Source organism: Cricetulus griseus, chromosome X (assembly GCF_003668045.3).
Source record: "Cricetulus griseus strain 17A/GY chromosome X, alternate assembly CriGri-PICRH-1.0, whole genome shotgun sequence".
Classification (NCBI taxonomy): Eukaryota; Metazoa; Chordata; class Mammalia; order Rodentia; family Cricetidae; genus Cricetulus; species Cricetulus griseus.
The window spans coordinates 41,002,385-41,011,324 of NC_048604.1; positions in this window are offsets into that span (position 1 = coordinate 41,002,385).

Sequence of the window (8,940 nt, forward strand, 5' to 3'; positions counted from 1 at the left end):
TGTGACTGCTAAGTAGTGGAGATAGTAGACACCATCTTAGGAAATGTGCTGACAGCCCTGGTGGGTTATTGACAGCAGACACAGTAGTGTGCTTGGTTCCCTTCCATCTCTCACTCTGAGAGGAAGAAGCTAAATCTGAACATCCAAGTCAAGTCTAGTCATAAAACTGGATGGATCCTAACTGTTTAGGATGCCCTGTGACCAGACCTTTAATTCCAAGGCTCTTGGGACACTGATAGTAGGAAATGGATGTAGTCTTTGGAGGAAAACTGAAACCACTATGGCATTTTTGGGCAAAACCTCTTAACCAGTAGCTGACCTTTCAATATAGATGTGTTCCCTTGACACTGGTGCCTGTCAGCTCAACAGTATTAGGACTGGAATAAGCACAAGCCAAGTGCTCCGAGGTCTGTCCATAGTGTTTCCTTTCTCATTTCCTCTTGCACTAAGGATTGTCAGTAAGTGTTTCAGAATCACATATTGAATTTGTAAACCTTAGGGCTGACTGGAGAACCAGTTTGCTGACTCAGAAGAAACACAACACATAGAAAGACCTGGAAGTGAAACATGGAAACTTTGTCCCACTCCAATAGCCACACAGAAGCATTAAGAAGAAACCCAAAGGTGATCTGAATAAACCCCGACGACATGGTGACTGTGTTTCTCTGGTTAGCATCTTACAGGAGATGTTAAAAGTGCCTTCTGTTTTAAATCTCAAACCAAATCATTCTGTGTGTTGAACTGGGGCAGAAGTATCCCTCCTTTCTTCCCTTACCATGAAGCAGAGAACTTGCATTCTACCAGAAGGGACTGTGCGGCCATTTTATTCCTTGAGTTGAGAAGTAGTGGCAGTTTTTGTTTATGATTTAGTTAATCATTATGCTAAAAATAGGCAACTAGATGGCAAATTCTGAGAGCTTTTATTTGCCTTCTTTTGGAGGGAGGGAACAGGCTTTGCTTTGTAAAGAACTCATGTGGTCTCGTGTGGTAAGCAGTCACTGAGTGGTTTACGACCTTCAGTCATAACTAATGCACCATAGGATTTCTGGCCCAGGGCAGGTATAAAATATGAATTGTAATGCCCTTTTTCTTAAAAACCAGTTTCTTAAAAGACAGATTAATTCTGATTTCATCAAAGGTTGTGTTTCTCCACGAATGTGAACATTTCCATGACTGTCTTACTACGTATGCATTGTTGTTGTCTTCTGAAGTAGTTAAAGAATGTACCAAAAGGTATTTATGGAGAACCAAGTCCTCATGGGAGAACTGTACAGTGAGGTCATCTTGTAGCCCTTCATCCAGGTCTCCCAAGGCAGTAGCCAAGACTATTGCTACTTACATATCAAGGCTGTGCTAAACAAGTCTCTTGAGTCCCAATTCCAAAGGATCTTTTTTATCTCTTATCACTCAGTAGAGTGTCGTTAAAGCTTGTCTTGACATTACAGTGTCTTCAGCACTTATTCAAGAAAAGGTGAGAGTATTCATCTATCAGACCCTTCATGGTTTCCCTTTGCTTTCCTAAGTCTTGGGAGTGCCACCACTATAGATTGTAATGAATTTTTTGTTTATTAGATTCCTGTGACCTAATAGAATGAATACGCCTTTCTCACTGAGAGTTAACAGGTGCTGTCTGAAATAACAGTGTTTGCTGACCAGTATGCTCATACTTGCCTGTGGCCTTGTCACTTGGGAGGTAGAAGCAGGAGGATCAGGAGTTCAAGGTCATCCCTTGACTACATAGCAAATTAGAGACCAGTCTTAGCTACAGAAGACCTTATCTTTAAAAGAAAAAAAAAAGAAAAAAGCATTTGATAAAATATGTTCTCAGTAAGATGCCCTGTTGTTTTTTATTTGGTAGTTTTTGACCTGAGGAAATTCAGGCTCCTCTCTGTACCTTCTATTAAACCTAGTGGAATGGGGGGGGGGGAAGCACTGCGTTATAAAACTGCTAATATTATTATGACTGTTTCAGACTGAATATTTAAACACTGAAGAAGCAGTGTCTGGCCGGGATTGGTGACACAAACCTTGAATCCAAGCAATTGGGAGGCAGGGGCAGGTGGATCTCTGAGTTGGAGGACAGCCTGTCTAGATAGTGAGTTCCAGGCCAACCAGGATTATATGGTGAAACCCTGTCGCAAAAAGCCTACCCACAAAAAATAATAACAAACATTGATGCATGACTAACAATAAATGTGGAAGGACAGACTATGGGGGAAATGACTCCTGCAGTAATTCTGTAAAGCCTTTTATTTCACTTCATAGTGGTGACATGTGAAGGAGTGAGAGAAGTTCTGACCAGGCATGCTCCAGGGACTGTGTGTGGTTGGCCTGTGGGATTTCATGGGCCTTCCCCATAGCTGGTTTCTATCAGGGAGGGGAAACTGGAACAACTCAGTTTAACATGCTGCACTAGCTGCATTCCAGGGATTACTTTTGCTTCATATGTGTAGCCTCTCCTTCAACTCTTCTGTTGTAGTTCTTTTGTATTTTTTTGTCCCGTGCAATAGTCTCGCCAGCAAGAACCACACAGGACATTCGGATCCTTCTGCAGGAAAACTTTAATGCGTTTTGAGAGGAGAGCATAAGCTTACCAGAGCGGAGACCCCGAGCCAAGAATCCCGTCCCCTAATAAAGGCTGGCAGCCGCTGCCTGGGACGTGTCACCCTATGATTGGCTTCAGCTCCTCAGGCCATATGAGCCACGGAATAGGCAGAGATCAAGGAAATGGAAAATTACCCAGCGCCTGCGCAATAATTTACATTCAGTGCCTTCAGGCGCCATCATTGTAATGGAGAATGCAGGGACGGCTCCCTACATCTCCCCCTTTTTTTATTAATTAATGATAAGGCTTCATATTTTTACAAGCAAATAGGTCACCCATATGTTGAGGGATAGAGGCAGAGGTTGTACCTTCCCAATCAAACATTAAGACTGTGTACAAGAGTCGCCATCAGGCTGTTAGCTTGACCCGAAGCGCTCTCGACCTGTCCTCTGCCGTTTTTCTGGGAAAGGGAGACTAGGGCAGGCAACCCTTATGCAGGACAACATGCCTCCCAGAGAAGCCTGCATACTGGGCAACTCTCTGTGCGATGCCTTGCTCAACATCCCTCATGGGCTGCTCAAGCCAGGCACTCTACCCTGTGCAATGAGCCTAGGCTCCGGGTGTGCAAGAGCTGTCTGGCCGGCGGCCTATTGCTTAAGCATTGTTAACCAAATGTCAGTGGAAGCCCCTTGTTCCAAAGCTACAAGTGCTTGGGCGATAACCATCTTGTCTCTCTTAGTTTGAGCCCTGAGCCTACAGACCAGCCAGAGAAGTAACACCAATCCACAGCAAACGGCTGCACCAAACAATCCCATCCCCACCCTTTCCTTAAAATAGGAGACAGCTGAAGCTATCTATGATGACAATCTCTCCATCAAGGACAGGAGTTAATCTGGATAATAGCGGCTCTCAACTCCCGGGGAGAGGGTGGAGTTCCGACTTTTGAAGGTCTGAAGGGGCTCTTTGTGTGAGTCTTTCCGGGATCCACAGGGGATTCTCTTCATCCTGTGGAAAAACACATATAGCTCCCCTGGATCTTATGAGAATAGGATCCGGGCCTCTCCAAAGACCAGTTAAGATATCTTTCCATTTTACCATTTCCTTTGGCCTTTCAGGTTCTGAGGTGTGGCGCTTGGCCGCAGTATGGCCCTGAGCGTCAATGTTTAGAAAATTAAGGGTAAAGAGTGCCATGGATATTGCAACTCTTGGCACCGAGGGTAAGGATGCTCCCATTCCCTCCTTTTGTTTGATTAAATAAGACTTAAGTGTGCGATGGGCACGTTCCACAATGCCTTGTCCTTGAGGGTTATAAGGTAGGCCAGTCAGATGGGTAACTTCCATCTGTCTGCAGAAGTGCTGGAACTTTTGAGAGGTATAAGCCGGCCCATTATCTGTTTTTAGGATATGAGGCTTTCCCCAGGCACCCCAGGCCTCTAAGCAGTGTTGAATCACATGCGCGGCCTTTTCCCCTGTCAAAGGCGTGGCACAAATTATGCCTGAGCAGGTGTCCACTGAGACATGAACATATTGGAGTTTTCCAAAGGAGGCAACATGTGTAACATCCATTTGCCACATCTGCAGCGGCCTAATGCCGCACAGATTTATTCCTACATGAGGTGCAGGTAAAAATTCACAGCAGTTTTTACATTGAGTAACAATTTGTCTAGCCTCCTGCTTTGTCAAAGCAAATCGACGGCGCAAGGTTTCAGCCGTCACATGAAAGCGCTGATGAAATTCTTGTGCAGCTTGTATCTGGGTGGACAAGGCGGCAGCCATCAACTTTGTGGCCTGGTCTGCCAAATCATTCCCAGAGGACATAGGTCCTGGGAGCCCCGAATGTGCTCGAACATGGGTGACAAAAACAGGGAACCTCCTGTTTGATAGGGTAATTTGTATTTTTTGAAAGATACCTGCAACTCTGCTGGAGGGTCGTATTATACCAGCAGTTTCAAGGAGGTTGACTGCATTAACCACATAGGAGGAATCTGACACAATATTAAGTGGCCCCGGAAAGGCCTCAAGGACTTCCAGCACCACTTGGCATTCAACGATCTGGGGTGAGGTTTCATTGAATTGTTTAGAAACTACCTTATTCCCTATAACATAAGCCCCTACACCGGTTTTGGAACCATCAGTATAAACCACCGTCCCATTCGGGATTGGATGCTTTGCTGTCATCTGTGGAAACACTATAGCCTGATTTTGTGTAAATTGTAGGATTGGATGTTTTGGGAAATGATTATCAATTTTCCCTGAAAAGGAGGTAACCAACACCGCCCAGTCATTAGATGTAGCTGTCAGAGTCTGAATTTGTGCAGCAGTGTAAGGTACAACCAAGAGATGAGGGTCCCTGCCAAAATGAGCGACAGCTGCTTTTATTCCCCGAAGTGCGAGCTGCGCGACAGCATCAGGATACCAATCAATGATCTTAGCGGGGGAAGCATTTGGGTGAACCCAAAGCAACGGCCCATGCTGCCATAAGACGGCGGTCGGTAACTTAGCCGTTTTAAAGACACATAGGCTGAATGGCAATGTCTCATCTATGCGATGCAATTGTGCATCCTGCAAGGCCTTTTCCACCTTTTGTAGGGCTTGACAAGCAGCCGGAGTAAAGCTTCTGGGGGAAGAAATATGAGGCTCACCTTCCAGGATGTCAAAAAGGGGTTTTAAATCTGCAGAGGGGATCTTTAAAAAGGGTCTCAGCCAATTTATATCCCCCAAGAGTTTCTGGAAGTCATTTAAGGTTCTCAGATGATCCTTGCGTATTTCTATTTTTTGTGGGATTATTTTTGTTGGGGTAATTACTGAGCCCAGGAAGAGACCAGTATCTGAGACCTGGACCTTCTCTGACGCTATCTCCAGTCCCCATTGTTTTAACTCAGCTACCAGCATGGGGAAGGCTTGTTGCAGGACCTCTATCTTCCTATGGCAGATAAGAATATCATCCATATAGTGAATCATAATCATGGATGTAAACTGCTTCCTAACAGGTTCCAATGCCTTTTGGACATACAATTGGCATATAGTTGAACTATTAGCCATGCCCTGTGGCAACACCTTCCATTGGAATCTCTTGTCTGGCTCCATGTGATTGAGTGAGGGAACAGTAAAGGCAAACCTTTGCCGGTCCCGAGGAAAGAGGGGGATGGAGAAAAAACAGTCCTTAATATCTATAATAATAAGCTTCCAATTTTGGGGTAGCGCAGAAAGCAAAGGGAGGCCTCTCTGGACAGGGCCCAGAGGGCACATTTGGTTATTAATAGCCTGCAGGTCATGGAGCAACCTCCATTTTCCAGATTTCTTTTTGATAATAAAAATTGGGGTGTTCCAGGGAGAAGTAGAAGTTTCTAAATGCCCCAACTGTTCTTGCTCCTGTATAAGTCTTGTGACTGCTTCCAGCTTTTCAGAGGATAATGGCCATTGAGAGACCCATACCGGGTCCTCTGTATTCCATGGTATGGGTCGTGAAGCCTCAACGGCCCCTAAATAAAACCCAGTCCTTTTCTACTTTGATTCCCTTTTTGTTCAATGGGCTCTATTCTACCTTGCTCCCTTCTGCCCAGGCCCCTTCCTGGTACATAGCCCATTTTTGTCATTATAGCTGATGCCTGAGGGGAATACTCATTGGTCAGGGTCATGCCCATGGCTTGTAACACATCTCGCCCCCACAGATTTACTGGGAGGGGCAAAACATAAGGGGTAAAGCGTCCCTGCCTGCCCTCAGTGCTCCGCCAGACCAAGGCCGCAGCACTAACAGCTGGAGAGGATTGATATCCAAGGCCTTGAAGAGAATGAGATGAAACCACAGTAGGCCAGGATTTCGGCCACCAATGCAATGAAATGATGCTTTTGTCCGCCCCTGTATCTGTAATCCCCTCAAATTCTTTTCCATTAACCAATAATTTCATAGTTGGTCTCTCATCTAGGGGTATGGCCAGATATGCTGAATCATTACCGGTAGAGCCCAAGGCTCTTTTTTTGGGAGGTGCAATTCTCTCTATCCCCAGGGGAGGGCAATAGCACTAATTGTGTGATCTTATCTCCCTGCTTTATGGAGAACACGCCCCGAGGGCTGGAGCAGAGGACCTGGAATTCTTCCTTATGATATGGATCTACGATTCCAGGATACACAATGAGTCCTTGTAAGGTCAAGGAACCTCGGCCCAAAATGAGCCCAATGGTAGTGGGGGGTAAAGGCCCCGGAGACTGGATTGGGACTGGCTGAACATTCATTTGGGGCATTAATAAGAAGTCGGAGGCGGCACACAGGTCCACTCCGGAGTGTCCTAGGGAGTCCCTTCCTTCTCTGAGTTGCTTTTCTGGAACTGGTTCCCATATTTCTGAGGGCCCTGGGACCATGGGCCCCGCGGCCCGTTTTTTGGTTGGGACACTTTAGGTTCCTCCCTAGGGGGTAAAAGCCTACCTTTTATGTCCCGCACAGATTTGCATTCGCTGGCCCTATGATAACCTTTTCCACAGCGCTTGCACCGCTCCATTTCCCTAGTCTTTTCAGGGGCTCTACAGTCCTTTTTAAGGTGCCCTGTTTTTCCACAGTTAAAGCAGGCAGACATATTTCGGCGCCTTTGGGTTTGTAAGATGGCTGCGGCCAAGCCTGCATTAGTAAGTGGCCCTCCGAGTTCTCTGCAGATCTTTAACCAGTCCTGTAAACCTTTACTTTTCCGGGGGGCTATGGCTGCTCGGCATTCTTGAGTTGCTTGTTCAAAGACTAATTGTTCAATCAGAGGCATGGCTTGTTCTGCATCACCGAATATCCGGCTAGCGGCCTCTGTCATTCTGGCCACAAAGTCTGAGAATGGCTCCTGGGGCCCCTGGACTATCTTTGTAAGATGTCCACCTGATTCATCCCTTTTTGTCAATGCCTTCCATGCTTTAATGGCGGCAGCTGATATCTGGGCATATACGCCCCAAATGTAATTAGTTTGATTGAGGGCATGTGGCCCCTGTCCTGTCAGCATTTCAAAGGTCCATTGTCTCTGATTTTCATTTTCTGCTGTGACATTGGCCTTTGCCTGTGCCTGGGCTGCATCATACCAAAGAGCCTTCCACTCCATATATTGTCCCATATTGGGGAGCACTGCCTTTACTGTTGTCTCCCAATCAGTGGGTGTCATAGCATAGTTTGCTAGTCTTTCTACTTGTATTGTTGTAAAATTGGCATTGACCCCATACTTCCGGACTGATTCAGCCAATTCTTTAATCTGATTATAGTCTACGGGAGCATGTACTCTCGCCCCCTCCTTTTCAAAGACTGGAAAAGCCATCTGCAATTTCCTTCGCTCCTCTAATGGTAAAAAGGAGTCGGTACCAAATAATGGGGGTGCTGATGGAAGTACACCCGCTGGATTAACAGGCGATGGCCTCATATTTGCTTTCACTTTTCTATCAGGGTGGTATCTGTCTTGCTCTAGCTCTGTTTCCTCGCTAGAGTCTAAAATCTCAGAGTCTGAGCTGCTCAGCTCCAAGGCCTCTAGTTTCATTGTAGGGCAGAGGCTAGGTTTTGAGTCTTTATTTCTCTTAAATTTACCGGGGTGTGACCGGTTATTCCCTATTTTCTCTCCCCCTTTTTTTGTATCCTGGGGAGGGCCTTTTTCCTTAGACATGTCCTTCCTTTTTTGAGCTCCTAATCTCTCATCTCGTTCGGTTTCTGATATATTATCCTGTACCTCTTTAAGCGTTTTTTGACTCTCTGCTATCATGGGATGGCAAGCCTCAATCTCTAGACAGTTTTTAATTAGGTCTCTCTGTTTTGAAGAGCCCATTATGCTGGAGGCTACCTGGGGTAAGCTTGGTCTCGAACTGGAACACCAGCCACGGTGGGCATAATATAAGACCAATGTGAACAAAATTAGAATAAAGACTAGAATTAAGGCCTTTCCATCCCATAGTGGTGACAAATTAAAAGCAAAGTCAAAAAAGAAGGTGTCAGAATAAAGCATACCTCTCTGAACTTACCACCCTGCAGTTCTGAATCCGCCCCGTTAGAGGGGTCTCCGCAGTGCCGGCGATGTTAACAAGTTCCCGGGTTTCGGCACCAGATGTCCGGCGCAATAGTCTCGCCAGCAAGAACCACACAGGACATTCGGATCCTTCTGCAGGAAAGCTTTAATGCGTCTTGAGAGGAGAGCATAAGCTTACCAGAGCGGAGACCCCGAGCCAAGAATCCCGTCCCCTAATAAAGGCTGGCAGCCGCTGCCTGGGACGTGTCACCCTATGATTGGCTTCAGCTCCTCAGGCCATATGAGCCACGGAATAGGCAGAGATCAAGGAAATGGAAAATTACCCAGCGCCTGCGCAATAATTTACATTCAGTGCCTTCAGGCGCCATCATTGTAATGGAGAATGCAGGGACGGCTCCCTACATTTTTAAAGAGACA